Consider the following 26,067-nt stretch of genomic DNA (forward strand, 5'->3'; position numbering starts at 1 on the left):
GACAGAGAGAGAGGCAGACACAGAATCGGAAGCAGGCTCCAGGCTCTGAGCTGCCAGCACAGAGCCCGATGCAGGGCTCGAGCTCACGGACAGTGAGATCATGACCTGAGCCGAAGTCAGACGCTCAACCGACTGAGCCACCCAGGGGCCCGTAGTTATACGTGTTCTTTAAATGGCAATGAAAGTGTGGGAAATGTTAACTAATATTCAGTTTAAAAATCTTTACACCTCTGAAACACTAGAATCTAGGAGGGATACTCCTTCAGAAAGTTACCCTTGAGGTTTTCTTCATTGGTTTAGAAGTTGTGGAACTTTGGTAACTGTGTTGCTGGTAAGCGATTTAAGAATTCATGATCCTGGCCTAGGACTGGGAATGTTATGCCATTGTCTTCTTTCTCAGTGAAGCGGCTCTCTATAGTGTCTAAAGAAGTCTGGACACATGATGTTCCTCATGAAGTTGTAAACTTCAAGTCTATCAATCCCACTGAGTTCTGTCAGAAGACAAGTTTTCCTTCTCAGACAGTTTCTCTGTCACACGGTGGAGACAAGAGATAGTGTCGAGGAAAATGACAACAGTTTTGGTGTCTTGGATGATGAGAAGATTGTCCAGTGGCTCCAATACTCCGGAGTGGACATGCTAGGTCAAATGGTCCGTGGTGCCCCACAGTGAAGGCAGCCTCTTTCGGGACTTAAATTCTCCATTTTTCAGTAGAGCCACCAAGGGAAGGAGACTGTTGCAGGCTGGATGTGCCAGCAGGGCCCCACAGCGATGGAGCTCAGGTCCCAGGCTTGCCTGCTCTGGATGGAGGCCTTGGGGCACACCATCACAAGCTGGAGCAGCACATTCAGCATGCCTGAGCCATGGCCACCTGGGTTTGCGGACCCATTCTAGTGACAGTGTTCCCACAGTGTGGAGAGAGGGGGTCAAGACATCGAGCTCTGAGCCGTTCATTAGCTGACCAACCCGGGCAGGATCCTGTACCAAATACTTGGCCAAAGGACCCATTGTAGCCATTGGTGAGGAAGGACAGGGACCAGCAGGTGTCCAAGAGAATGTTGCTATCATGGTTGTGAAGGAGACGGAAGAGGACGGGCCACATTTGCTTTAGTGCATTTTCAAAAGGGTTTATGTTCTTACTTTGATGCAGGGTGGACAAAACCAGTGTAATTTTCCACAGAAACATGACTGATATGGTTGGTGAAACCAGGGTCAGCAAATGAGGGATGGCATTGCTTGAGATGATGTCTCTGAACTCTGGGTGGTCTGCTGTGTAACCAAGAACCCACCCTGTGTGTTCACACACAGTCCTGTGGAAGGAAGACAGGAGCTCAATCAAAGATGAGACAGATAGCGTCCTTCCACAACGGCTCAGGTCTTCTCTGAAGTCCTTAAAGCAATGTTGGTCAGACTCCAGATTACCTCTGCCTGCGAGCAGGGGTAAAGGGATGACTTCAGGAACTCGACCAGCCTAGGAAAGAGCTCTCCTTCAACAGTCTGTTTTAGAGGAGGTTCCTTTTCCCGGGACAGCATTTTCTTAGCTTCCTGAGTGGACTGGAAATGTAAGTCTGGATCTGAGGCATACACACCATTGATTACTTCAAGTGGGATGAGGCTGACCGGCTTGGATGGCTCTTCAGAAGCTGGGTCAGGGGAGAGATTGTTGATGTTCCATCTCTTTAGAGCCTGTTCACCTTTCTCAGCCATCTTCAGGCTAACAGCCATTGGCTATTGCCATCTGATAGATGCATCTTTGCTCCAGTATTTTAATTTTCTTGGCCTCTCTTCTGGAGCTTCTTTTTTAAATTTTTTATAGCTTATTTATTTTGAGAGCGAGAGAGAGAGGGCATGAGCAGGGGAGGAACAGAGAGAGAGAGAGAGAGGGAATCCCAAGCAGGTTCTGCATTGTCAGCATGGAGCCCGATGACTTGAACTCACAAACTGCGAGATCATGACCGAGCCTAAACCAAAATTCGATGCTTAACCAACTGAACCACCCATGTGCCTCTCTCCTGGAGCATTTAAACTCAGCGTATTGATAGGAAGAAGTAACCACCTGGCAGGAAGCCACTGGGATTGATGAAATAGAAAGAAAGCAATATTCAAAGCCCCGAACCCAAGTTCCAATTTGTGACTGAATAGGAGGTAGAATTTAATATCATTCACAGTGTTATTTAACTTTCCTAGTTGTCAGTTCTTTCACTGATAGATTAGTGGTATTACCTGACTCTCCCAAAGTTTAAGGCTATTTTGCAAGAAGGAAATTATTGATGCATTAAAAAACTTTAAAAATTCATAATTCCTATTAATATTCCTCAGGGAATGCAAGGCATTTTCATTGTTATGGCAGCAAAAATTCTTTGAACTAAGTATACTAAGGGTGAATCACTCTAGTTAAAAAAAAAGTATACTTTTATAGCGATATTTTGGAGTGTCTCAGAAGTCTGTCAAGGGCTGTTCTTGGGGACTCAGTATTTACACTTGCACTTATGTATACACATTCTCTCGTCTCCCATAAAATATTGATTAAGCATTTATATTCATTGAGTAAAGTAATACATAATTCCAACACATAGTATTGATTTTCAAAAAGATCATAATTTACACATGAGATTGTATGGTCAGTCATTATGCAGCCAATGACATTTTTCTAAATTTAGTGCAACAAATATATTAATGATTGCTCAGCTACTCCAGTTAGTAATCTCTCCTCCCCGTTTTCTCCAAGAACATCCGTGTCTCATAATTCTAGAGGAGCTATGATTTTATGCTCTACTTGGTATTTGAGCATTTGATCAATACTAAGGATATTTCAGAGCGTATGGGAAAAGCCAAACGGTAAAAAACATGCACAGAAAAGTCTTCTCAGCAGAAAAGTGGACAGTGAAGATAAAAAGCCAGAGGAGAATGAACAATGGCAGAAAGTTATTTAGTTTCATGTTGGGTTAAAGCTTGTTCAAAAGAGAATGGACTATACGTAGATAATCAACAAAGTGGAATCTCCATAGACACAGAAAAGTGAGGGATGGATTCCTGTGCATCAGGAAAGGAAAGGAAACCAGTAGGTAAAAATGCCCATGTAAAGAATTGTTGACAGGAAAGAGAAGTCACCGTTGAGGTGATTTGCAGTGAGGTGGAGAATATCTGAAAAGAGCACACGTGTTTTAAATCCACCCAAAGGGAGAATGGGAGAGAGGCTTGCTAGAAAACATGGCAGGACTGGCAAAGCCCTAAAGGTTAACCTGAAATTGCTGCTTCTGTATGTATACAGGGACTATGCTGTCTGGTTTGTGGTTTTTCTTCAATAAAACTCAGTGTCTACGAAGCTATTGCCTAGTGGTATTCACGCAAGGGCCGTGCACACGGACATTAGGTCATGAGATTTGGTGTAGGCCATTCATTTAACCTTGGCAAGAAAGAATGGGATGTTCTGAGAGCCCCTGCTGGGAGGGCTCCAGGTGGCTGTGAAAGGTCTCTACCAGGACTGTCCTTTATGGAAAAGCAGGCTACCCTTGAAGACAACGGTACCAGAGGCAGAGGAATCTGGAGAAGAGTGTAGAAGAAAAACTACCAAGCCTAAGCACTGCAGAGTTCAGGAATGTGCTATCACGTGAATGAACTATTTTTTTTTTCTATTGTGCGTAAGGGGCATTTTTAATCACGTGTATGTGTTCAAAGAAAAGATTAAACAGTTACCTTGAAAAAAATAACACAAGCCCTAATCGTATTATTTATTAACTGCAAATATAGCTACTGAAGAGTTAATTAAAAAGAAAACCTCACCAAGGTTACAAAGCAAGCAGTTATAATAGTAAACAGGAAATTAGTCTATTATCACTCTTTATTAACTGTAGGCTTTTGTGCTGAACAGAAATTAAAAGTTTTTAAAATTATTTTTAGAGCAATTTTATCACTGGAAGTCTTTTGTTTTGTTGACATTTAACTTATCCTTTCAAACCGTAAAAATATTTACAAACCCAAAGTTAAAGACATATTATGTAGTCACAATTGTCCTTTTCCAATGTCACTCAGTTTTCACAATGAGCTGTGGAAGGAGATCTTGCTTTGTCTCAAAGGGATTTTTCTGACATTAAAAAACCTGGCATTTTTTATCAGTTTCAGTGTCGTTTTTCCGTAACAGCTGTTTCAAGAAATAACAACTGAGTTCACATGAAGTATTTTGCCTTCTAGATTCCAAAACCACTAGGAGGCTCTTTCTCTATCAGGGTCCTTGACTGTGAAAATATGAACGGGGGCCAGTCCTCTAAGAAAATGAATGGTGCCCTAAGAATCAGAGGCAATATCCTCATCCTGGTTCTATTATTGACAAACAAACAAACAAACAAACAAGCAACTACATCCAAGCCAGATAAAAGCATAACATTCCAAAGGCTAACACTATTTTACCATACACACATAGCATACACAGCCTTACATAGCAATAGAAACACTATCCCCAGGTTCCTGGATTCTGATGGGGCCTGCCTTTGGGCATATGTTACCCCCTCCATTTGTTTTGAAATCCTGATCCTTGATGATGTTCTTTTGCCAAGAAGTCTGCTTTTGAATCAACTCAAGCCGACCAGAAGAACAGTTTTCCAAAGTCCGTAAATTACAAAGGAAGCATGTATTTACACAAGGAATGAGATTCAAAGATTCTAGTACGTCAATTGGAGTGAATTGCCCACCTCACTGAGGCACCCTGTCAATAATCAGTACAGTATAACATACCCAATTATAATCTAGATTCCCGTAATCTGAGCACGGCCTTCACAGATACAAAATATTTTTTATCTGGTCAGAAACCCAAAAGCAAAACAAGTTAGGAAACTTGGTTCCAAGAATTCCAGAGCAAACATGCTTTCCAATTACAGAACTACAGTTTCTTTCTTTCTTTTTTCTTTAAAATATAGTTGACATATTATATTAGTTTCAGGTGTACAACATAGGGTTTCGACAATTTTATACATTACAAAATGCTCACCACGGTAAGTGTAGTTACCATCTGTTACCAGACAAAGCCATTACATTATTGTTGACTCTATGCTATACTTTTCATCCTCCCGACTTATTTATCCTATAAAAATATGACTTCTTAAGCTCTTCTTGATTACTCTTAAAGTGTGAATAAATCTAACAAGTGTTTAAAACGCTTCAGAAAATATAGCCACCCTTTTAATACCAGCAAAAACGCAAATAAAATATCTATTTTTATACAAAGGAAATAGTGACCCCAAGGTTCTCATATTGGTTGGATTTTTGTGATGTTGTCAGTTAAATGTATTAAGATGTCAGGGTAATTATAGGCCATCTAGGAGTGACTCAATTCACTGCAATTTTATTTAGTCTTCACATTTTAAAACCCTTGAATTAAAATGCAAAATGTCTATTTTATATATGTCATCAATCAGGGAAATAAATACATAATGGACTAATTGACCTCTAATAATTTACCTTTTCTGATTACCTGATCCTCAAGATTCGGAGTGTTTGTTCTTCGAGAAGTGCATCTCCTGCTGGGACAGTAATTTACCACATTATACTCTAATTTATACAATGTCAAAAAGATTAGCTGCTACCAAATCTGTAACAATAACGCAGCAGAATTTTCGAAGCATCTCGTGGCAATGACTATTTTGGCAGAAATTGCCTACCAGTTGTGGAAGGAGACGGCATTTGACTTTCATGGCGTTATTCTTGGTTTTCAAGGAAGATTTGCATTATTGATAAAGACACACAGAAACACATGTACACACACACTGAGCAAAATCAGTTGGAGAATGGTTGCTTCATTAGAAAACACTAAAGCCGTTTAATTTTGATTATGTTGTTATTACCACTACAATTTGAGACGATCTGAGTGAACCAAACCTTCAGGCAGCATTAAGAGCCCACCTTACACATATTAGTAACACCCACTTAAAAATGGGAAGGGCACCTAACTGAAGGCTTGTGCAACATTATCTGCAGAGCTAAGAAGGGGTATGTTTAAAGGGTTTAATTCCCTCATAGTGACCTTTTTGGAATTATCTTTCTGGAGAAGTGAGCAGTGGGTTGCCTTTTAAGTGTAAGTCGTGTAAATTGCACCAACCTTGACCGCCGCTGCTTTTCAAGAATTGGAGAAATCTGCTCTCCTTACGTGCCCCTTGTCAGTCTCTGCTTAAAATAGGGTGCTGTCAGTATCGTTTCCAGAGGGAGGGGATTTTTTTTTTAGGGTTTGAAATACATATAGCACATTTACATATATAGGAGTCTACATCTAGACTTTATTTTGTTTAAAAAACATTTGTTTATTTATTGAGATAGAGAGGGAGGGGGGGAGCGCCTAAGTGAGGGAGGGCCAGAGAGAAGGAGAGACAGAATCCCTAGAAGGTTCTGCACCATCAGCATGGAGCCTAGTGCAGGGCTTGAGTTCACCAACTGCGAGATCATGACCTGAGCTGAGATCAAGAGTCAGATGTCCAGCTGACTGAGCCACCCAGGCTCCCCTATACTATACTTTAATAAGTATTTTGACTGCCATTTCATCACACAGAAACCATAGACTTTCACATTTTCTCTAGTCTACATTCCCTGGGAGAGCTTGAGGTCTCTGCATTTCAGAGTTCAAAGGCACTGAAGGGCCTGGTGAATTCAATTCTAATGGTTTAGATCTTATTTCTACACACAAAGAGATGAGGTTTAATGTATATATTTGCTTCCATGTATTTAAGTGTTACAAGACCATTGAGATTGCAAAAATCAAAATGAGAGTCTTATAAGAATGATTTTTGTCTAATCTTTCATATTTGAGGTCTTGAATCTTCTAAATATGCTACTAGTTCTCTGCCAATTTTCTTGCCAATACTACTTGCCTCTGGATTGATCCACAAAGTTCTACTCATATTATTGATGTTCAATTATTACAGATGTATCCAGGAACTCCGGTCAAAAACCGTGCAAGGGAATGTGAAATAAAATGTTGAGCCAAACAGCCACCGTCCTTGCCCTCATGGAATAAACACTTCTCGTCCGTCATCCCAATTGCTTATGCTTGTCTTTCTTTTACTACATAGGTAGGCTAGTGAGTTTCTTCTTTTTTTTAAAGATATACTATGTTCATATATCAGAAGAGTCAATATTTTTAAGATGCCAATTATCCATAAATTAATCTGTGGTTTAAACACAATCTACATCAAATTCCAGGTGGATTTTTTTTGCTAATATATACAAGTTCTACCTAAGCTCCAAAAGGCTTAAAGAGTTCTAGACTCAACAAATGTATGGGACACCGATTTTCTCTCTCTCTCTCTCTCTGTCTCTCTCTGTCTCTCCATATATATATTTTTTGAATGAAATTTTTAATATTTAAATCCAGGTTAGTTAACATATAGTGTAATAATGATTTCAGGAATAGAATTTAGTGATTCGTCACTTACATATAACCCCCAGTGCTCATCCCAACAAGTGACCTCCTTATGCCCATCACCCATGTAGCCCATCCCTCTACCCAACATCCCACCAGCAACCCTAAATTTGTTCTCCGTACTGAAGAGTCTTTTATGGTTTGTCTCCCTCTGTTTTTATCTTATTTTTGCTTCCCTTCCCCTATGTTCATCTGTCTTGTTTCTTAAATTCCACATATGAGTGAAATCATATGATATTTGTCTTTCTTTGACCGACTTATTTCACTTAGCATAACACACTCTAGTTCCATCCATGATGTTGCAAAGGGTAAGATTTCATTCTTTTTGATCATCTAGTAATATTCCATCTAGTAATATATATATACATACACAATGGAATGATCTTCTTCTTTCCTGAATCTTTCATAAGGATTCACATAATGATTTCCTTCTTCCCTGAATCTTCCATAGGGATTCTTGAGAATTGAAATACCCAAGAGTTTAGCATGAATCTTTTTTGAAGATGGATCTACAGAACTACCTACTTGTTGAACCATTCCCCCCTTCCAAATCTCAGACCTTTTCTCTGCATCTGGAAATCATATCATTTTGGCAGCCCAGCTTCCTTGTCTCCATGTACTTCAACAGGTTTGGCTATGTATGGCTTGGCTCCAAAATGGACAAAGGTTTGAGGACTTTACCAGGTCCTGTCCTAACAATCATGTAAATCAACTGAATTATATTTGCATCATTGTTATTAATGAAATAATGACAAATATACATTAATACACAGTAAGTTAATGTTTCTGTTGTGATCCTGTGAGTTTGCTTCTGTACCAACCAGAACGCATCTTCTAAGACTGTGAGAGCAAATGCCCAGCACTGTGTTAATGCAGATCTCTTACACTCACTGGAGAAGAGCTACATCAAAGATCATACAGCAGCTAGAAGTAAATGCCAAGAGAAGAGACAGGGAACTAGGCTTAGGATTCTCATTTACCACTCTAGCAACCAAGATGAGACAGGAAAATGGGAGGAAGCAGGAAAATGGAAGTATTGCAGAAAAATTAAGAAAGTTAGTTATGCACATATCTTATTTTATTCCTAAGAATCGACTTTTCTTTCTCAGGCCTAGAGAGACACAAAAGACAATTACACTTTTTTGTTTTGCATTTGGCTTCAGTAAACATCTTTCTAGAAGACCATCTCTGTTAACGTCTTCTGCACTGATGGATAAAACATTGCAAAAAGTGTGAATCACTTGAAAAACTCAAGCTTGGCTAACTTTTATACTTACATTTTTTAATGGTACATGTGCTTCTCAAATAATATGCATCAAGGTGGCATGTTTCTTGTAACAATGGAAACATCTATGGAGACGGGAAGAAAGATGGGGTAAAGAGATTAGATGTATAATTTTTTTAATTAGGCAAACTATAAAAAATCATAGTAAAATAATGACATTGAGAAATACGAAAATTGTTACAAATATGTTCTGAACACATTTCTTTGAAGGAATTGTTCTTAATACCCTAATACCAGATGATATTTGGAGTTTTTTTCTTAATAATTCTATGTCAATTACTTCTAGTACACACACATTTCAGAGGCTTCACATAGAAAGCTTCTTTACCTGTTACTCAGACTCACCCAGTAAGCAGAACTGACTCCTGAGGTTTTTTTCTCCATCTTTGTTGAGTTATAGTTGACAAATAAAAATTCTATATATTTAAGATGTATGATTTGATGTGTGTATATATATATATATATATGTATGTGTATATATATATATGTATGTGTGTATATATATATATATATATATGCAGCACTGTGAAATCTTTGTCACAATTTAGTTAACTAACATATTCATTATCTCACACAATTAATATTTTAGCACATTTACAATATACAATATAGGATTAACTAGAGTCATGTTGTCATACTTTAGATCTCTAGAAATTATTTATTCTGCATAACTGAAATATTGTAACTTTTGATGAACATCTCCCATTTCCCTCTTCCCCCAGCCTCTGGCAAAGCCCTTCTACTTTCTACTACTATGAATTTGACTACTTTACAATCCGCACTTAAGTGAGATAACGCACGGTATGTGTCTTTCTTTGTCTGGCTCATTTCACTTAACATAATATCCACTAGTTTCAACTATGCTGTTGCAAATGGTAAAATGTCTTTCTTTTTATGGATGAATAATATTCCATAATAACATATAATAGATATCTCTCTCTCTCTCTCTCTCTCTATATATATATATATAGAGAGAGAGAGAGAGAGAGAGAGAGATGTATCTCACATTTCCTTCTTCCATTCATCTGTCAGTGGATACTTAGGTTGTGTCCACGTTTTGTCTGTTGTTAATAATGCTGTAATAAACATGGGGATGCATATATCTCTTCCAGATACTAATTTCACTGTCTTTGGATATATACCCAGAAGCAGAATGGCTGGATCTTATGGGAATTCAATTTTAAACTTTTAAGGGAACCTCCGTATGGTTTTCCATAATGGCTATATCAATTTACATTACCACCAACAGTTCACCAACACTTAGCTTTTAACTTTTTGATAATAGTCATTTTAACAGGTGTGAGATGATAGCTCATTGTGGTTTTGATTTGCATTTCCCTGCTGATTAGTGATGTTGAGCACCTTTTCATGTACCAGATGGCCATTTGTGTGTCATCTTTTGAGAAATGTCTATTCAAGTCCTTTCTACATTTTTTAAATTGGTGTTATTAGTTTTCAGCTATTGAGCTGTGTAGGTTCCTTATATATTTTGGATATTAACACTTATAAGATGTACAACAGGCAAAGATTTCCTACTGTTCCATAGGTTACCTTTCACCCTGCTGGTTGTGTTCTTGCTGTGCAGAACCCCTTTTAATGGGATGCCATCCCATCTATCAATTTTGTTTTGTTGCCTGTACTTTTCAGTTGCATCCTCGCCAAACCAACGTCAGGAAGCTTTTGTCCTGTTTTCTTCTATAGATCTATGGTTTCGGCCTTATATTTAAGTCTTTAATTCATTTAGAACTAATTTTTGTATAGTGTGTGAGATTAACCCCATAAGTGTTTCTCCCATGGTGATAGATTCACCTTTACTCTTCACTTTCTTTTGTCTTCATTTCCTTTTTTCCTCTCTTAAAGGCATCCATATAAGAATAAGTAAATGACTTTTTTGTTGAAGTTTTTAGAGAAATGTTAGTTAACAATCATAGTTACTTGACATATAGTTATGAAAACTTGGATATTACTTTATCACTCCTGTCCGGTACTGTCCAAGATACTTACATCTTGGGGACAACGGTGGAGCTCTGATCAAACTTGGGGAATCACCTCAGGTTACGACTTATTTATTCCTCTTTTTTTTTTTTTGTAAGAATTGTTTTCCTAGTGACCCTGTGCAATCTCAGGTTTTCCTTCTTGTCTAGTATAACCTGTATAACCATCTAGTTTATGACCAATTGCTATTTCCTGAGATTTTAAAGTTTATATATATATATATTTTTTTTAATAGGCTCAAGACAGTTTGACCTTAATAATCACAGTATAGGTGGAATGAAATATCTACAGATTTGTTGGAAATATTTTTGGTCATTGGATAAGAGGGGTATAGCCCATAAGATATCATAAATATTCTTGTATCTTTCATGTTTTTCAAAAATAGTGGTGCAAGGCTTCCTGCTGTGAATGAGGTGGTAAGAATTAAGATAGGCACTTCAGAAAAATAATAAGGTTTAGAATAATGTACTAAAAGCTGACCATAGATGAGTAAAATTGGTAAGGAAGAAGAAGTATAAGACAAAGAGTAAATAACACTCAAATAAAGAGAGGAGATGGATAAATGTTCATAGAAATTCTTTACATGCTAGTCACAAATAATATTCATATAGGAATATTTACATAAAAATATGTATTTGTTCTGTACTTTTAAAATTGGGTTGTTTATAAAAGTTAACCATATATTAATAAAATATGTGAATTAGATATATATGATATATATGCATATACCTTTATATACTTTTATATACTATAAAGTATATTTATATAGTATATATATTATATAGCATATTTTGCATATATAGTATATATTACATTAGAGTATATAATACTTAACAAATTATATTAAATTTTCAAGTAAAAATGAACATAATAAAGTGCATTAATATTTAGAAAGCAATTCCAAATATTTAAAAATTATTCAATTCTCACAATTGTTCTTTTACGGACACATATTCAGCTTGATGTAAGGATTATGTTCTGGCACAAAATAAAAATACCCTTCAGGTGCTAAAATACAGGATTCATGAGGTATTGCACAAATGAAGAAATCTTCAAAATCTTCAAAATGAGCTGCACATTACTAGTAAATGGTATTTTGGGGATGACTGAAACATAAAAGAGGGCCTGACCTTATAAACGTCCCAGTGCCTTGGAATACTCTGATTCTTTAATTATCAGAATAGAACACTCTCTTTTCGTGGCCCCTTGGCTTTGCATCAATGTGTAAGTGTTAAAATCACTAATTCCATTATATGCCAGACGGTACTCAGGGGATCATTTCCTAATTAACCTGACTCTTCCATGACATTCATTCATTTTGGTTTTACTGACATTTTATCAGCTAAAACACACTTTATATTTAAATAGCTTATCAGCTGCCTTTTAGGCAAACTGGTACATCTGGGATAATCTTTCTAACTTATAACGAAGGACCAATACATTTTTTGTAGTTTCATTTCGACCCACATAATTGCGGCAATGGGAAGATGAACATTCTACATATCTCAAGGTTTTATAGTCTCAAATCTAGAGGACTTAGGTCACTAGTTCTGAATATTTTGTATTTAAAACAAATTAAAATCACCGAGTGTTGAAATTACAACTTTTATAATCACAAGTATAGTTTAATTCCAGAAAAATCTAACAGTGAATAAGGGATATGAATCTGTCAAAAAGAAATCAACTCCTTCCTAGAAGACAGTATGGTATATGTGATCATAGCCTTCACGTACTGTATGGCCTGGATCAAGTTACAAAGACTCCTTAAATCTTAAGGTTTTTGGTGTTGTGTCTTGTTTGGTTTGTGTTTTGTTTTGTTTTGCCTCAGCAAAGGCAAAGAGTATAATCATAGTACTTAGTACCTCATTCCACTGCTGAGAGTATTACTGAACATAATGCAGTTAAAACATTTAGTACAGTGTCGGATACAACAGCAATTACTTAAGAAACATTACCTGTTAAATGTCCCAATAAAACAATATAGGATCTTGCCTTTGGTCTAGTTCTAAAGATAGGATTGTCCTCAAGTAGTGGTACGAAGCTAGATCACCCCTAAGGTGGCTTATTTGGAAATCGGCCATCAGAACCTCCCCAGTGTGTGCCATACTCTGACAGAGATGACCTTGAAAGATTGCGAGAGAGCAGAAGTGTTTCTTCATCACTAGGAGGAAGACTTGCCACCAGGCGCCTACCAGCTCTGAAGCTAGCTCCCACCTCCCTGAATATTTTCTTAGAACCACACAAGACCTCTTTGACCGTACGAAGGAATTTTTGGCGTTGTGCTCTGTAATACCTACTGTCTGAAAGTATAGTTCCCCATGAGGAACATCAGGAGAATGATGTGTGGACATTGCACGCGGATGTTTACTAAGGGGGAAGAGAAGGGATTTTGAAGTCACATCTGAAGCTCCCATTAAAGACTTAGGTACCTATTCAGGGATTGTGGACTCTGTGGGCCTAACTACAGAATTTTAGAAAAAAAATATTAATTAGAGATTTATACCCATGTAGGATATCTGTTTCAAGCAAATCTCACACTGTATTTCCTTAAAAATGTCATGCTTACAGAGTGCCATTTATAACGAAGAAATGTATATTCGACTGGGAGTTTGAAATCAGTTATTAAAGGTTATAATTAACAATCTACAAAGAACTAACTCTCCTTTCTGCACTGTGAGAACAGACAGATGATGTATTAGAAATTCCCAGACTTATAGATAGAAAGTAATTATTCACCTGAACTCATTTATTTCAGAGTGGTGCCATTTCTCTAAATATAGTTCAGGTTCACATCTGCATGTCGACATTGTAATTTAGCAGCCATCAAAGTATTATAAATGCAAGGGTTTTTTCATTTGATTTAAAAATGATTTTAGGTTATTTTTAGGAAATGTAGACAAAGGAAAAGCGAGCCATGTACGAACCATGGAACATTCATAGGGATGTTACAGAAGCTCTGTTGAACTTTGACTAAAATATTACCTCATTCACTGCCAAATATTGATCAATCGATTAAATTAGTTATTACTCAGTGAGAAATACAAAATAGATATTTTTTTGTAAAAAAAGAAATGTTCTAGTTTATGGATGAAATTCAACACGCTTCTATGAGTATGAGCTATTATGCTAGCACTGTCCGTATGAATATGAACGAGACATAGACCCATCACCGTGGTACGGTGTAAAGGGTAGAGACTTCAAAGTCAGAACAAAAAAATTGATTAGTTACTCTATTCTGTGGTCTAGAGGTTTAATCTATTTATGTTGAATTTCTCAGTCTGTAAAACACAGAAAATTATTGTAATACACTGCAATAATAGTCCAGGTGCCCAAGAAATTATGAGTCCCCTTAGTAATATGAGAGAAAGAAGAATTCGAACCTGAGCCACAGGCCCATGCGTATTGAGAATCCAGTCGGCACAATATATATGGCCCCGGAAGACAAATCCTTTGCGAACCAATGCCTTTCATTTACACGATGCCATTCATCCATACAGCTCGCTCACCTTCCCACTCCGTCTGTGTCCCTCAGGTGTGCAGGTGCACATGCGCCACTTTTTCTGACGTTTCAGAACAGCGTATCTCAAACATCACTCACGCATGCATCAATGTATAACGTGTACATCCCTTCTCAGTCTTGTCACCATGGCTCTGTCTTCTTTTGCACTAAACTTACCATCAGACCATAAAGGCAGAAATTCTAGCAAAAGCCTTGGCACTTGCTAACCTCTTGATCGAAGGTGGAAAGGGGACAGCTGAAAAGAAGCAGGCTGAGTCACGATATGTTTCAGAGTTCAGATTTCAGGCCTTGCCGACAGATTGGCTTAAGGAGTAAAGAAAAGAGAAAGTTTAGGAAGACTGGTTTTGGTTTCAGAACTGTGTGGATGGTGGCGTCATTTAACTGAGCTGGGAAGAGTAGGAGATAACAGGTCTGGACGACAGGGTAGAATTATGAATTGTAGTTTACACAGACTGAGTTTCACATGCCTCCTGGATACCAAACTGAGAGAACGTATTTGGCAACAAGATTTACGGAAGAAGCCAACATTCTTTAGGATTCAGCCTGAAGAACGTTCCTAATGAAATATTAGTTTTAGGAAAGAAAGATATCCTGCCATTTGCAGGTGGATGAACCCGGAAGGTATTATGCTAAGTGAAAGAAGACAGAGAAAGATGAATACTGCGTGGTATCACTTAGAGGTGAAATGCAAGAAAAATAAAAGCCAAACTTACAGAAACAAGGCTAAAGGGTGGCTTCCAGGGGCTGGCTAATGTGAGAAATGGGGAGACATTTGTAAAAGGTTCCAAACCTTCAGTTATAAGATGAATAAAATCTCAGGATCTCTTGTTGGGTAACTATAGTTAATACTGTATTCTATAACTGAAATTTTCTAAGACAGTGGATTTTAAGCCTCCTTGCCCCTTCCAAAAGGTAAATGTGTGAGCTGATGGATGTGTTAATTAGCTTGATTGTGGATCACAGTGTATACTTTAAACACATTACAATTTTACTTGTCACTTATACCTCAGTAAAGCTGAAAACAATTATGTCACAAATAATAAGTGCACCTCACATGTTTTTTTGTTTTGTTTAGATTTGCACCTTTGTGAAACATTCTTAACCTTAGTTATTATGAACGTAATATTTGTGATCTTAGATGAATTCTTTTTTTTTTCTCTACTTTGAAAAATCTGCTCAGCAAAATACATGGCTGTTGTTTACTTAAAAACAAGTTAATCAAGATTCGTTAATAGTTTGTGCTAAAGATATGATGTTCTTTTAAAATTATTGTATTAGCCAGGGGCACCTGGGTGGCTCAGTCAGTTAAGTGTCTGACTTCGTCCCGGGTCATGATCTCATGGTTTGTGGGTTCAAGCCCCACGTTGGGCTCTGTGCTGACAGCTCAGAGCCTGGAGCCTGCTTCGGATTCTGTGTCTCCCTCTCTCTCTGCCCCTCTTCTCCTCATGCTTTCTCTCTCTCTGTCTCTCAAAAAAAACGTTGAAAAAAATTTTAAATAAAATTATTGTATTAGCCAGAAAATAAAAATAATAATAATAAATAATAAAATAATAATTAAGCATTATTAGAAACTCAGTCCTAAAACAATGCAATTGAACTTAACTATAGAGTCCATTATTTAGCAATCTTGTTTTGGACATGAATATTCCATTCAGACTTAATGGAATATTTTCCAGTCTGTACACACTGATGTAGGTAATTGTTTTCTCCATTAGAAACGGCACAATATTCAAGCATTGTTGTTCCTGAGTATCATTCTTCCTGATGTGAGTTTTAATTTAATAGTATATCATTTATTAAACAAAATCGATGGTAATATGAAATATATAGATTTCCTTCAGTCTTACCATTTGGTTTCGTTAATGACGACAATAAGAAAGACTATAATGGGGGTGGGATAACCAGAAGAGGGTATATGAGGACAAGAATCCTAAAATCTGTGCCTGCAGGAGATTGTTTCCCAACATTTTCTCAGTTGATTGGCCATTAGATCAGTACACTTTTAAGTGTAGACACTGATACATAAGAGGTACTTTGGGGGGATGTTTCATGTTGCATTATAAATCACAAAATGTGCTTGGTACAATCAGGAAAATCAAAAGTGTGGGATGATAAAGTGGCAGACCCAAGAGTTGCGACTGATGGAAATATGTTAAAGCAAGTGTGTCAAAGCCATGAGAAAGCTTAATGGTTAAAACTACAGGCTTTTGAACCAGATGGCCTGGGTTTGGATCTTTGCTAATAAGGTGATCTTGGACAACTTAATTAATGTCTCAGTTTACTAATCTCTAAAACAGGGATAATAATTGTACCAATTTTGTAAAGTTGTTAAGAAGGTTAAATTGTTTCAATATATGTTTGAAAAAGTAAGAACTATGTTTAGTAAGTGCTGTCATGTTTCAAGTAATCCTATCATTAACCAGAAAGTCCCTTCAGTCCATCTACTTAAAAAGCTCTCTGTACTTCTTTAATCTGAATTTTCTCAGACAGTGTCTGTGTGATGAATTCTACTTATTTTGTTGCCTCGATGAGTTTTGTTAATGAGAAGGATGATTTATTCCAGTATACTACTAGTGTGCTGAATAATTATAGTGATGGTGGGTATCATAATTATTCTTGATTTTAATGGAATTTTTTCCAACCTTTCATCATTAAGTATTTTGTTTACAGCAATTTCTGGTAGATAATTTTCAGCAAGTCAAGAAAATATCTTTCCATTTATAGAAAATTAAGAGTTCTTTCCTTGTTTAATCAGAAATGAATACTCAATTTTAACAATATCCTATTAGTGGGTCCAGCTTTGAGTCTCTTAAATGAAGATGGCATTCTATTTTTATATGGCTGATTTACATATTCCAGACACTATTTACTTCTAACGTAGATACGCTTTATACTTTCCTCTTCTTCTTTACCACACAATTTCAGACCTATTAAGCCATACTACCTGAATTGCAGTCCCAATTGTCGACCCAGCTGGAATGGTTCTGACATTGTTTTGTTTATTTGTGTGGTAGGACCAAAAATAGCCAGGGAGATTCAAGGCAATCTCTCTGTAAGCACAGTGACAGAATTTCCTTTAGAATTATGCATTCAAAGTTTTTATCCAACCTAAGTTGTTGAAATTGTGAATCGGGTAATTCCGCTCCTGTCCCACTTTGTCTTCTCCATGCTGCACATCAGAGCTTAACCTCCTTCTTACTGACAACACCTGCCACATCTCCTTAACTTGTCTTAAGGGACTGCATAGTTTTTAAAAAAGCAGAGGGGCACCTGGATGGCTCAGTTCGTTGAGTGTCTGACTCTTGGTTTCCGCTCAAGTCGTGGTCCCAGGGCTGTGGGATCGAGCCCCACTGAGCGTGGAGTCTGCTTGGGATTCTCTTTCCCTCTTTCTCTCCCCACCCCCCTCACGTGCTCTCTCTTTCTAAGATAAAATCAAATAAAGCACAAAGAAATAACGAAAAACAATTCTCAATTTTACTTTTTACATCCTATCTTTATCACATTGTGATCCTGGTAGCACCACTACCCAATCTACTTATTCAGTCGAAACCTTGAAAGTCAAAACTGAACCCCTTTTACCTCAAAGCCTTGCACACCTTTATCTCCGCTGTAGCACATCAAGAACCATGGTGATATAACTCCAAAATTTGTTCTGAACCTGATCACCTACTTCTCCCTACACTATGGCTTCCCCCACACCCTCTGATACCTTCTCCCCCACCTCCACCTGGACTCCTGCGATGGACCCACGCTGCCCTCTCTGGTGCCTTTCCATCCAGTCTACAGAGCAACGAGGTCCTCAACTTGAACTATGAATCAGCCGATGTCTCTAGTCTGCTTAAGACTTTTCTGATGGTGTGCCCAGCCCAGCACAGCCTGGTCTCTACGTAAGTTTTCACCTTCATCTCTTACCTCTTTCATTCATTTTGATCACAGTTCTCATTTATAACAAATCAGAGTCTTTGCTGTATGCCTGTCACCACTTAAACATTTATTATATTTTATTTTCTGTTTCTTGCCGCCATTACTTGTAATGATTCTGTTTGACACTCCCCACACACATCCCCCTTATGTATTATACTCTGCACTGGTTTGACTTTTTTTTTACTTGACACTTTTGAAATCTGCTCATATTTATATTAGAGTATTGATTTGGTTGCTTTTTAAACTCTATAATATTTTATCATTTGTATATGGCAAATATTCTATGAAATATTCTCCTTGATCGGGTCATATTCTTTCCTGAATCAGGCCCTTTATGGTTGCCTTGTCTCTTCCTGGAATCTAGCCTGTTCAGAGAGAGTAATCTTAAGAGAAATATAGTCAAGGCAGTGAGCTCTACCATTAATTCCAATCAGAAAAACTGTCAGAGAATCATCCTAAAAAGGTTAAAAATATAGTCCTAATGCAAGTACTTAATGAACCATGCCAAAATTTCACCTTAGATATTACATTAGATATTTCACATTAGATACTGCATTTTAGTGGTTTCTACTATGCATATATATATATATGTATATATATATATATATATATATATATATTTGTATATTTCAAAACCAAGAAAATCGTCTTCACCCAGTCTTGCTTACAGAAACTTTAATGTGGGTAAGTTATTCTCTCTTGCATTTCCCCAAATCTGCTAAAGCTTCTGTTGTTCCAGAAAGTGACTTTTCTTACTTTGAATGCTTCAAGCCCCAGAAGAGATACTATATCAGTTTCCTCAAAGGGCCTCATAGGCACTTGTCCCACAAAGGATTTACAATAATATGCATCATCAGCTTTTCAAAAGAGGTGTATTTTCAAATAGAATCCTTCGTTGTATAATTGATTTGTCTAGCTATAACCTGGCCAAAAAGGGACAGATTCTTACTGAATGCATGGAAATTACTACATTACTTTTAAAAACAAAGTCACTTAGTAGAAGTATTTTTGTGGAGTCAGTGAGAACAAGATATAAATCAAGCAATGCTTCACTTCAGTTTATACAAGCAGAGTCTACTGAAGTTATAAAAAGGTCAGGAAGAATGTAAACGATGTCTTCGTATGCCTTTCAGAATATATACAGTAGCACAATAACAATAATATTCAAAAACAGATAACCAAAATTATATTCTCTCTCTCTTACTATTATTACTGTCCATGTGATTATTTTTTGGTAAGATCTTGGATTCACAATCAGCTTTCATTAGGTCTTCTATTTTGAAATTGAAAACGAATCATGGAAATCCTCACTCAACCCCCTAAAGTCTTCTGACCATGTACTGAAATGATGTCAGTTCACACTGAAAAGTTGGCATCTGTGAGCCCATTCCTTGTGGTATGATAATGACAAGTATTTTGTTACAGTCCTTCATGCTGGTTTCTGAGATTGTCCTTTCTCATTTGGGAGAAAACAGATGTCGTGTGTTGATGAAAAGTTAGATGTGCTAGTTAACTTATGAGAGTAACTAACAATATCTGAATGGAATATAGTAAAATTTCTGTATAGACAGGATAGAACCGAAGATGATGAAATAAATAAAGACTAGAAAACATGCTTGAGGAATTTTGCTGTGAATGAGGGTAAAAGATCTGAAGGTAACATTGGGAAGGTGAGGGTTAAAGAAAGGGGTTTGGATGCTCTGCTGCTTTTTTTCTCCTTGGTTGCAGCAAGTTTAATAACAGGTGGGAAAGAACTACTTGAAAGGCTTAAACTATATAAGAGATAAGGGATATACTTTGGGTAAGGTCTATGAAAGAGAGAGAGATACAAGTTTCTGAGCAAAGGGATTAGTCTTTGATAGGAAGAAAAACTCCATTACTTTATCAGGTGAAAAGGAAAATAGGTTTCTATATTTGGTATCATAAAGTGAGAGCACTCCTGTCTGGGTCATCCATTTTACTCTATGCAATGAGAAATGAGGTCATTTTCTGTGAAAAATAGATGAGAAGGTTTAGAACTTTGAGGAGAGTAGGTAAGGCTCAAAATCATCGGTGTAGACATTTGGTGAATGAACTAAAAAGCACATATTAGAGAAATAGAGGCTAGTGTGGGAACTCATGTGAGTTTCAGACCTATGAAATTTCAAACGCAGATAGAATATTCACATATGCCTTTCATAAATAAAATGTAAGCTATAAAAACAATTCTCAGTATATTTAAATACATTAATATCATTTAGAGTAAGGTCATTGACCAAATGGAATTCAATTAGAAATAAATAACAAAATGGTATGTAGAAAGTAACCAAATACTTAGATATTAAGTAATACAACATTATATAACACATGAATAAAAGGGGGATTCACTCAGTAATTTATAACTATTTTATTCAAGTGGGAATAAAAACATAATACACCCAAATCCATAGGATGTATCCAAAGCAGTGGTTGAGGACAATTGGCTTATTTGATACTTAAATAAGAAAGTAAGAATTCTCAAAATTTGTTATCTAAATTTTGACTTTAAGATGCTAGGTCAACAAGAAAAAAATAAACCCAAAGTATAAAGTAGAAAATAGTAAATAAAAGGGTAGAAATCAATAAAATAGAAAAGATGAAAAATAGACCTAATAAACTCAAAAGTTGTTTCTAAGGAAAGATCAATAAATATGATAAATAACTTGATGGAGGAATTTGTTTTTATCTAGGATAATGTTGATATCAGGAAAGAGAAGAGAAAATCAGTAAACATTTTATAATTATTAAAGTTATAATAAAATAAAATTATGAACAGCCTTATGACAATAAATGCAACAACTTAGAGGGCAAAAGAAAATTAAAAGTCAGAAATTTTAAACTGACACAAGAAGAAATAGAAACTTTGTATATCTTTACATCTTTGTTTTTTAAGTTTATTACTTAGTTTGAGAGAGAGAGAGCATGTGAGCAGGAGAGTGAAGAAACAGAGGGAGACAGAGCAAAGCCCAAGCAGCTTCTGCACTATCAGCACGGAGTCTGACTCAGGGCTCGAACTCACAAACCGAACCGTGAGATCATGACCTGAGCTGAAATCAAGAGTCAGATGCTTTACTGACTGAACCACCCAGGGGCCCCTGTATATCTTTATATCTTAAAGACATTGCATTTCTATTAAAAACCTTTTCACTGAGAAAATTACAGGGCACAATAACTTCACTAGTGAGTTATATAAAACATTTTTAAAATATACAATATGAAGCTTACATAAATGAATCAAAAATAAGAAATTGAATCTTTAAGAAACTTATTTCCAAATAAGATCACATTAGGAGGTACTGTAGGTTGGGGCTTTGATATATCTTTTAGAAGGGCACAATTATTCAACCCATGACAGGAAGCTCCACTGTTAGCATGCTATAGAAAACCATTAAAATTTGAAAGATAAAATACAATGTTCCATCTTTTTAAAAGAATGCAGAGTGCTCAGACAAACTCTAACTGGAGATATAAAATGAAATATAAGCCAGCTGCTCTGGGAAGTCTCAATTGATCTTTCCTGGGCATATTCAAGTACTTGCGGTCAGTTGACAGAGTGTCTGGGACAGCATAATCTAAGGTGGCCTCACTCTCCTGTGTGGTACCTGGTCACTGTCCAACATGCTGGCCAGCCTGGCTCCTTCCAATAGCAGTAAGCTTCCAAGAGAAAGCAAGACCCAAAGAGCATTGTTTCAAGCCTCTTCTTGAATCACATCTGCTGTTATTCCAATGGCCAAAGCAAGTGAACACAACGGAGGCCAGAATCAACCCAAAGGAGTAAATAAAGAGGTGAAAACAAATAAAGGGCTTGAGGCAGACACACCCTGCGGTGAAACCCAATGGATCCCACCCTGGGCAAGCCACCATTTGAAGACGTGTGGCTTCTAACCAATAGAACCTGGAAAGGGTGATAGAATGCCACTTCCTTGATACTTCACCACAGATGACAAGTTTGATGGGATATCACTGCCATGACTGACTGTCTGTCTTCTCTGACCAGAAAGGAACATCTTCCTGCTATTCTGGAAGAATCAGACAGCCGTGTTGCGAGCTACCTATGAAGAAGGCCACAGAGCAGGGGACAGTAGATGACTTCGGGACCTGAAGCTGGCATCAAACTAAGAGGGCTAAGACTCCCAGACGTACAACTGGAAGGAAATGGAACATTTCTAACAACCTGAGTGAGCCTAGAAGCACATCCTTCTCTATGTAGAGACTCCAGATGGGCACACAACCTTGCTAACACCTTGACTGCAGTCTTGTGAGAGCAGAGCAGGGTGCGGGGCAGGAGAGGGGGTGGGGAGGGTGCATAGGTAAAACATGCCTAGATTTCTAACAGAAACCTCGAGCTAATAAACTGTGTTGCTTTATGTCACTAAATGTATGGTGACTTGCTTCCCAACAGTAGGAAACTAATACAAGAAGATTAGTAAAAACCGTCTACCACAGTTATCAGCGCGAGTCCCTATCCTTCCCTGCACCTGTATTCCCTACGGTAGACTTCACCGTCTCTTTCTCACTGGGGTCATCAAAACATCAGCTCACCTTACAGCCTCTCCAGGGAGGGCTGTTTTCTCTCCCGCACACTCATTAGGTTCTGCACACAGAGGCCAGGGCAAAGCTACAATTCATTACTCCTCTCCTGCACATGCAGCTGGAAACACACACACACACACACACACACACACACACACACATCTTACTAATTGCGATCATAATTAATTCATGAACGTCAACAGCCAGAGGGATCTGAAAGAAGCCCGGCGATGCTACGTTTCTATCGTCCATTCACGCCTCTGCTCTCTCAGGTTAACTATTTTACACCTTCTCTGTTTTTCAGACGTCCAAAACCCTTGGCCCCATCTTCCCTCTCTACTGATGACCTTGTGATCTATATCATTGAGAAAACAGAGCAAGTGAAAGTTCTCTTAAGAGAATCTGTGCATACACACCCTACTTCAGAGACACCAGTAACCCACAGTGTCTCTGTGTGATTCAGAATCTCCCTTTAAAAAAAGTTTTTCTGGTTTTTGTTGTTAAATTAGGCATATTGTTCGTTGTGAACCAGAGCAGTCACAGTAAACACAAAGTCTTTACGTTTACATTTTTTGAAGTAAGTTCTTAATTAAAAACAGAAATCTAAAAATTCCATCAGCATTTTGATCTTAATGTTTGATTTGGAAATTCAAAGTCATTAGGGTCGTTGTTCATTTTTTTACAAAATGCACTTATGGATGTTGAATTGTCTATATGTTCTTAGAAAAAAGTAATAAAAGAGACCGTGGCTCAGGAACAACAAACTAAAATTATTTTTCTTTTCTATAATTTCAGCTTATGCTAGACCTAGTAGTTACTTTTTATTGTTTGCAGCAACTTTTTCACGCTACAGTAGAGGGACATTTGCAAAGATATCAAGAGCGGTGTGAGTATTTGATATCTCAGAGGCCTGGTCTGAAACCTTTTTGGTGGAAAATTCATTAGCAGTTGCTTAGCAACCGAGGTATTTGGATGTACTATGAATCACTTGACATGTTTTCAGTGGAAAATATTGCCACAGGGAGTAAAAAATTGAGATTTGGGATTTAAGTCTGAAATTTGGAAAAGCATTAATTGTTCCTTACTAGTAAAATATTGTATTTAAAAGACATCTTGGAAGGAAGATATTTAAGATTGAGTCGTATTGGATACACACACACACACACACACACACACACAACCAAAGAAAAAAATTGTCAAGTAAAAAGAAAAACACATATTTCCTTATGAACCCTTGTTTAGAAAAAATAGTATCTTAAGATTCACAATATAATAGGGAAGAGTTACAGATTCACAGAAAATCAATGGCCACTTAAGGAGTGGAATCTCTCTGTAGATAATTACAAAGAAAGAAAACTTATTGACAGGAAATATCAGATCTTGATCGATCTATGTATCTATGTATCTATCTCACTTAGAACAAAAGTAATCACCATGGAAGATGAGTTTGAGGAGAATAAGAATATAGAATTAAAACCCCCAACTTGGAAAAAATGCTGAAAAATACAGAGGTTCTTAAAAATTTATTTGATTCCCTTACATAGCTGTGCTAATGAAACATAGATACTATTCTAAAGCATGTTTTGTCCTTAACTTCTAACTTGCCACAGTATTTGCAGAGTCAGAGGACAGAAGACAAGCAAGTTCAAATTGCCTGCTAGGAGAAAAAATAAGCATCCACTTCCAGCAGGGCTCTCACTTGATCTCCTACTGGAGGCTTGTGCAGAGTGTAGGGGAAACCCGGATAACCTGAACAAAAGAAGAAAAGAACAGAGGTGCTGTGATTTAACAAAAATCATCTTCAGAAAGAGAAAGTCCATCTAAGCGTGAAAATATTAGAAATAGTTGTGGTAGATCCAATCACCAACAAGAAAGCGTTTAACAGTACAGAGAATCAAAGAGGCAGTCATGCACAGGCATCAGTTGTCAGACAGTAAAGGCTAAATGGAAATATGAAAAAAGAGAGAAAAAACAAGGAAGAAGGTACAACGTCCTTGCCATGTTTCATGAAATGGCTCTGATCAAGAAAATTAAGTATTGCTGCAGCACTAGAAGAGAATATTCTCAAATGAGGAAATCTTGTACTACCGATTCCTATCCACAGCATGCAATCACAGAAATACGGACACATGAAGTCTTTACTTAGCCAAAGCTCCTATTCGAATAAAACGGAAAATGAAAATCAAAGCACTTGAGACAGTAAAATTACCTTTTCCCTGCCACCAAAAAAGAAAAAAAAAATAGAGAAGAAAGTGTAACAAAACACAACAATTTGATTAAATATCTTAAATAAACAGTTGGAGGTGTGAAAGAAACCTGGAACCAGAATTTCCAAATTGAAAATAGAAATGCAAAACAAAGGAGAAAAATTAAAGGAGATTAAATTATTTAAGGAACTATGAGGCAGAAAAGATCAACATAATTAAAAAATTGAAGATAATGTACAAGGTGCCCAAAGGAGAGTAGAATTAACTGTATATTTAATAAGGGATAATGAAGAAAGCCAGGAAGGGAAAACAGAAAGCAAGGATGTAAAAATGAAGAAAATGAAGAATTAAAATATTTGAGAGGAAAGTAGTTAAAATGGAAGGCAAATAAAAGGATACTCTAAATGGAGTATTCAAAGGAATTGAAATCATTTAACTATTAATATTTATAATCATAATTAATTAAATTTTCAGAGATAAAGGACATCTGAATCTACATTTTGAGAGGATTACTGGAAACCGTTCTTCAGACCATCCTGTTTTTTCAAAGATATGTATATAGCATACAGTTTGGAAGCTAGATACGGTGTCTGTTTACAGAGCAAGTCAGATATGCTTACTGCTCATTATACAATATTTTCTCAGCTTCCTCTCCCGTAACAGAACCCACTGAAATGTGCTGGTGCCATCTGGCCTCTGTCTGTCTCACCCCGTAGGAGCTGTGGCTGTGGGAACCAGTGTCAAAATTTTGATACTCTGTGTACTGCTATTCCTGTGAATAAGGAATTGCCCTTCTTATGTGACCAGGAATCTTGTCTTGTGCTAGCGTCCAAGAAACTGGCAGGCTAATTCATTAGCACGCAGACAAATAGCATGATAGCCCAGAACATTTAGGGTTTTTGATATAATAATGGTAAAACGATTAGACTTTAAATAGAAGGGGTGTTATTTCTATACCTTAAAAGATGAAACGAGGGGCGCCTGGGTGGCGCAGTCGGTTAAGCGTCCGACTTCAGCCAGGTCACGGTCTCGCGGTCCGTGAGTTCGAGCCCCGCGTCGGGCTCTGGGCTGATGGCTCAGAGCCTGGAGCCTGTTTCCGATTCTGTGTCTCCCTCTCTCTCTGCCCCTTCCCCGTTCATGCTCTGTCTCTCTCTGTCTGAAAAATAAATAAACGTTGAAAGA

At 37.2% G+C, this 26,067-nt stretch overlaps 1 pseudogene; it reads right to left on the reverse strand.

The window, feature by feature from the left end:
* Positions 1–396: 396 nt before the first annotated feature.
* LOC124517018 (importin subunit alpha-8-like) lies at positions 397–22,930 on the reverse strand (annotated as a pseudogene).
* Positions 22,931–26,067: the final 3,137 nt, after the last annotated feature.

Source organism: Lynx rufus, unplaced genomic scaffold, assembly GCF_022079265.1.
Source record: "Lynx rufus isolate CCGP_SWC_20201006 ecotype Redwood Valley unplaced genomic scaffold, mLynRuf1.p SCAF_20, whole genome shotgun sequence".
NCBI lineage: Eukaryota > Metazoa > Chordata > Mammalia > Carnivora > Felidae > Lynx > Lynx rufus.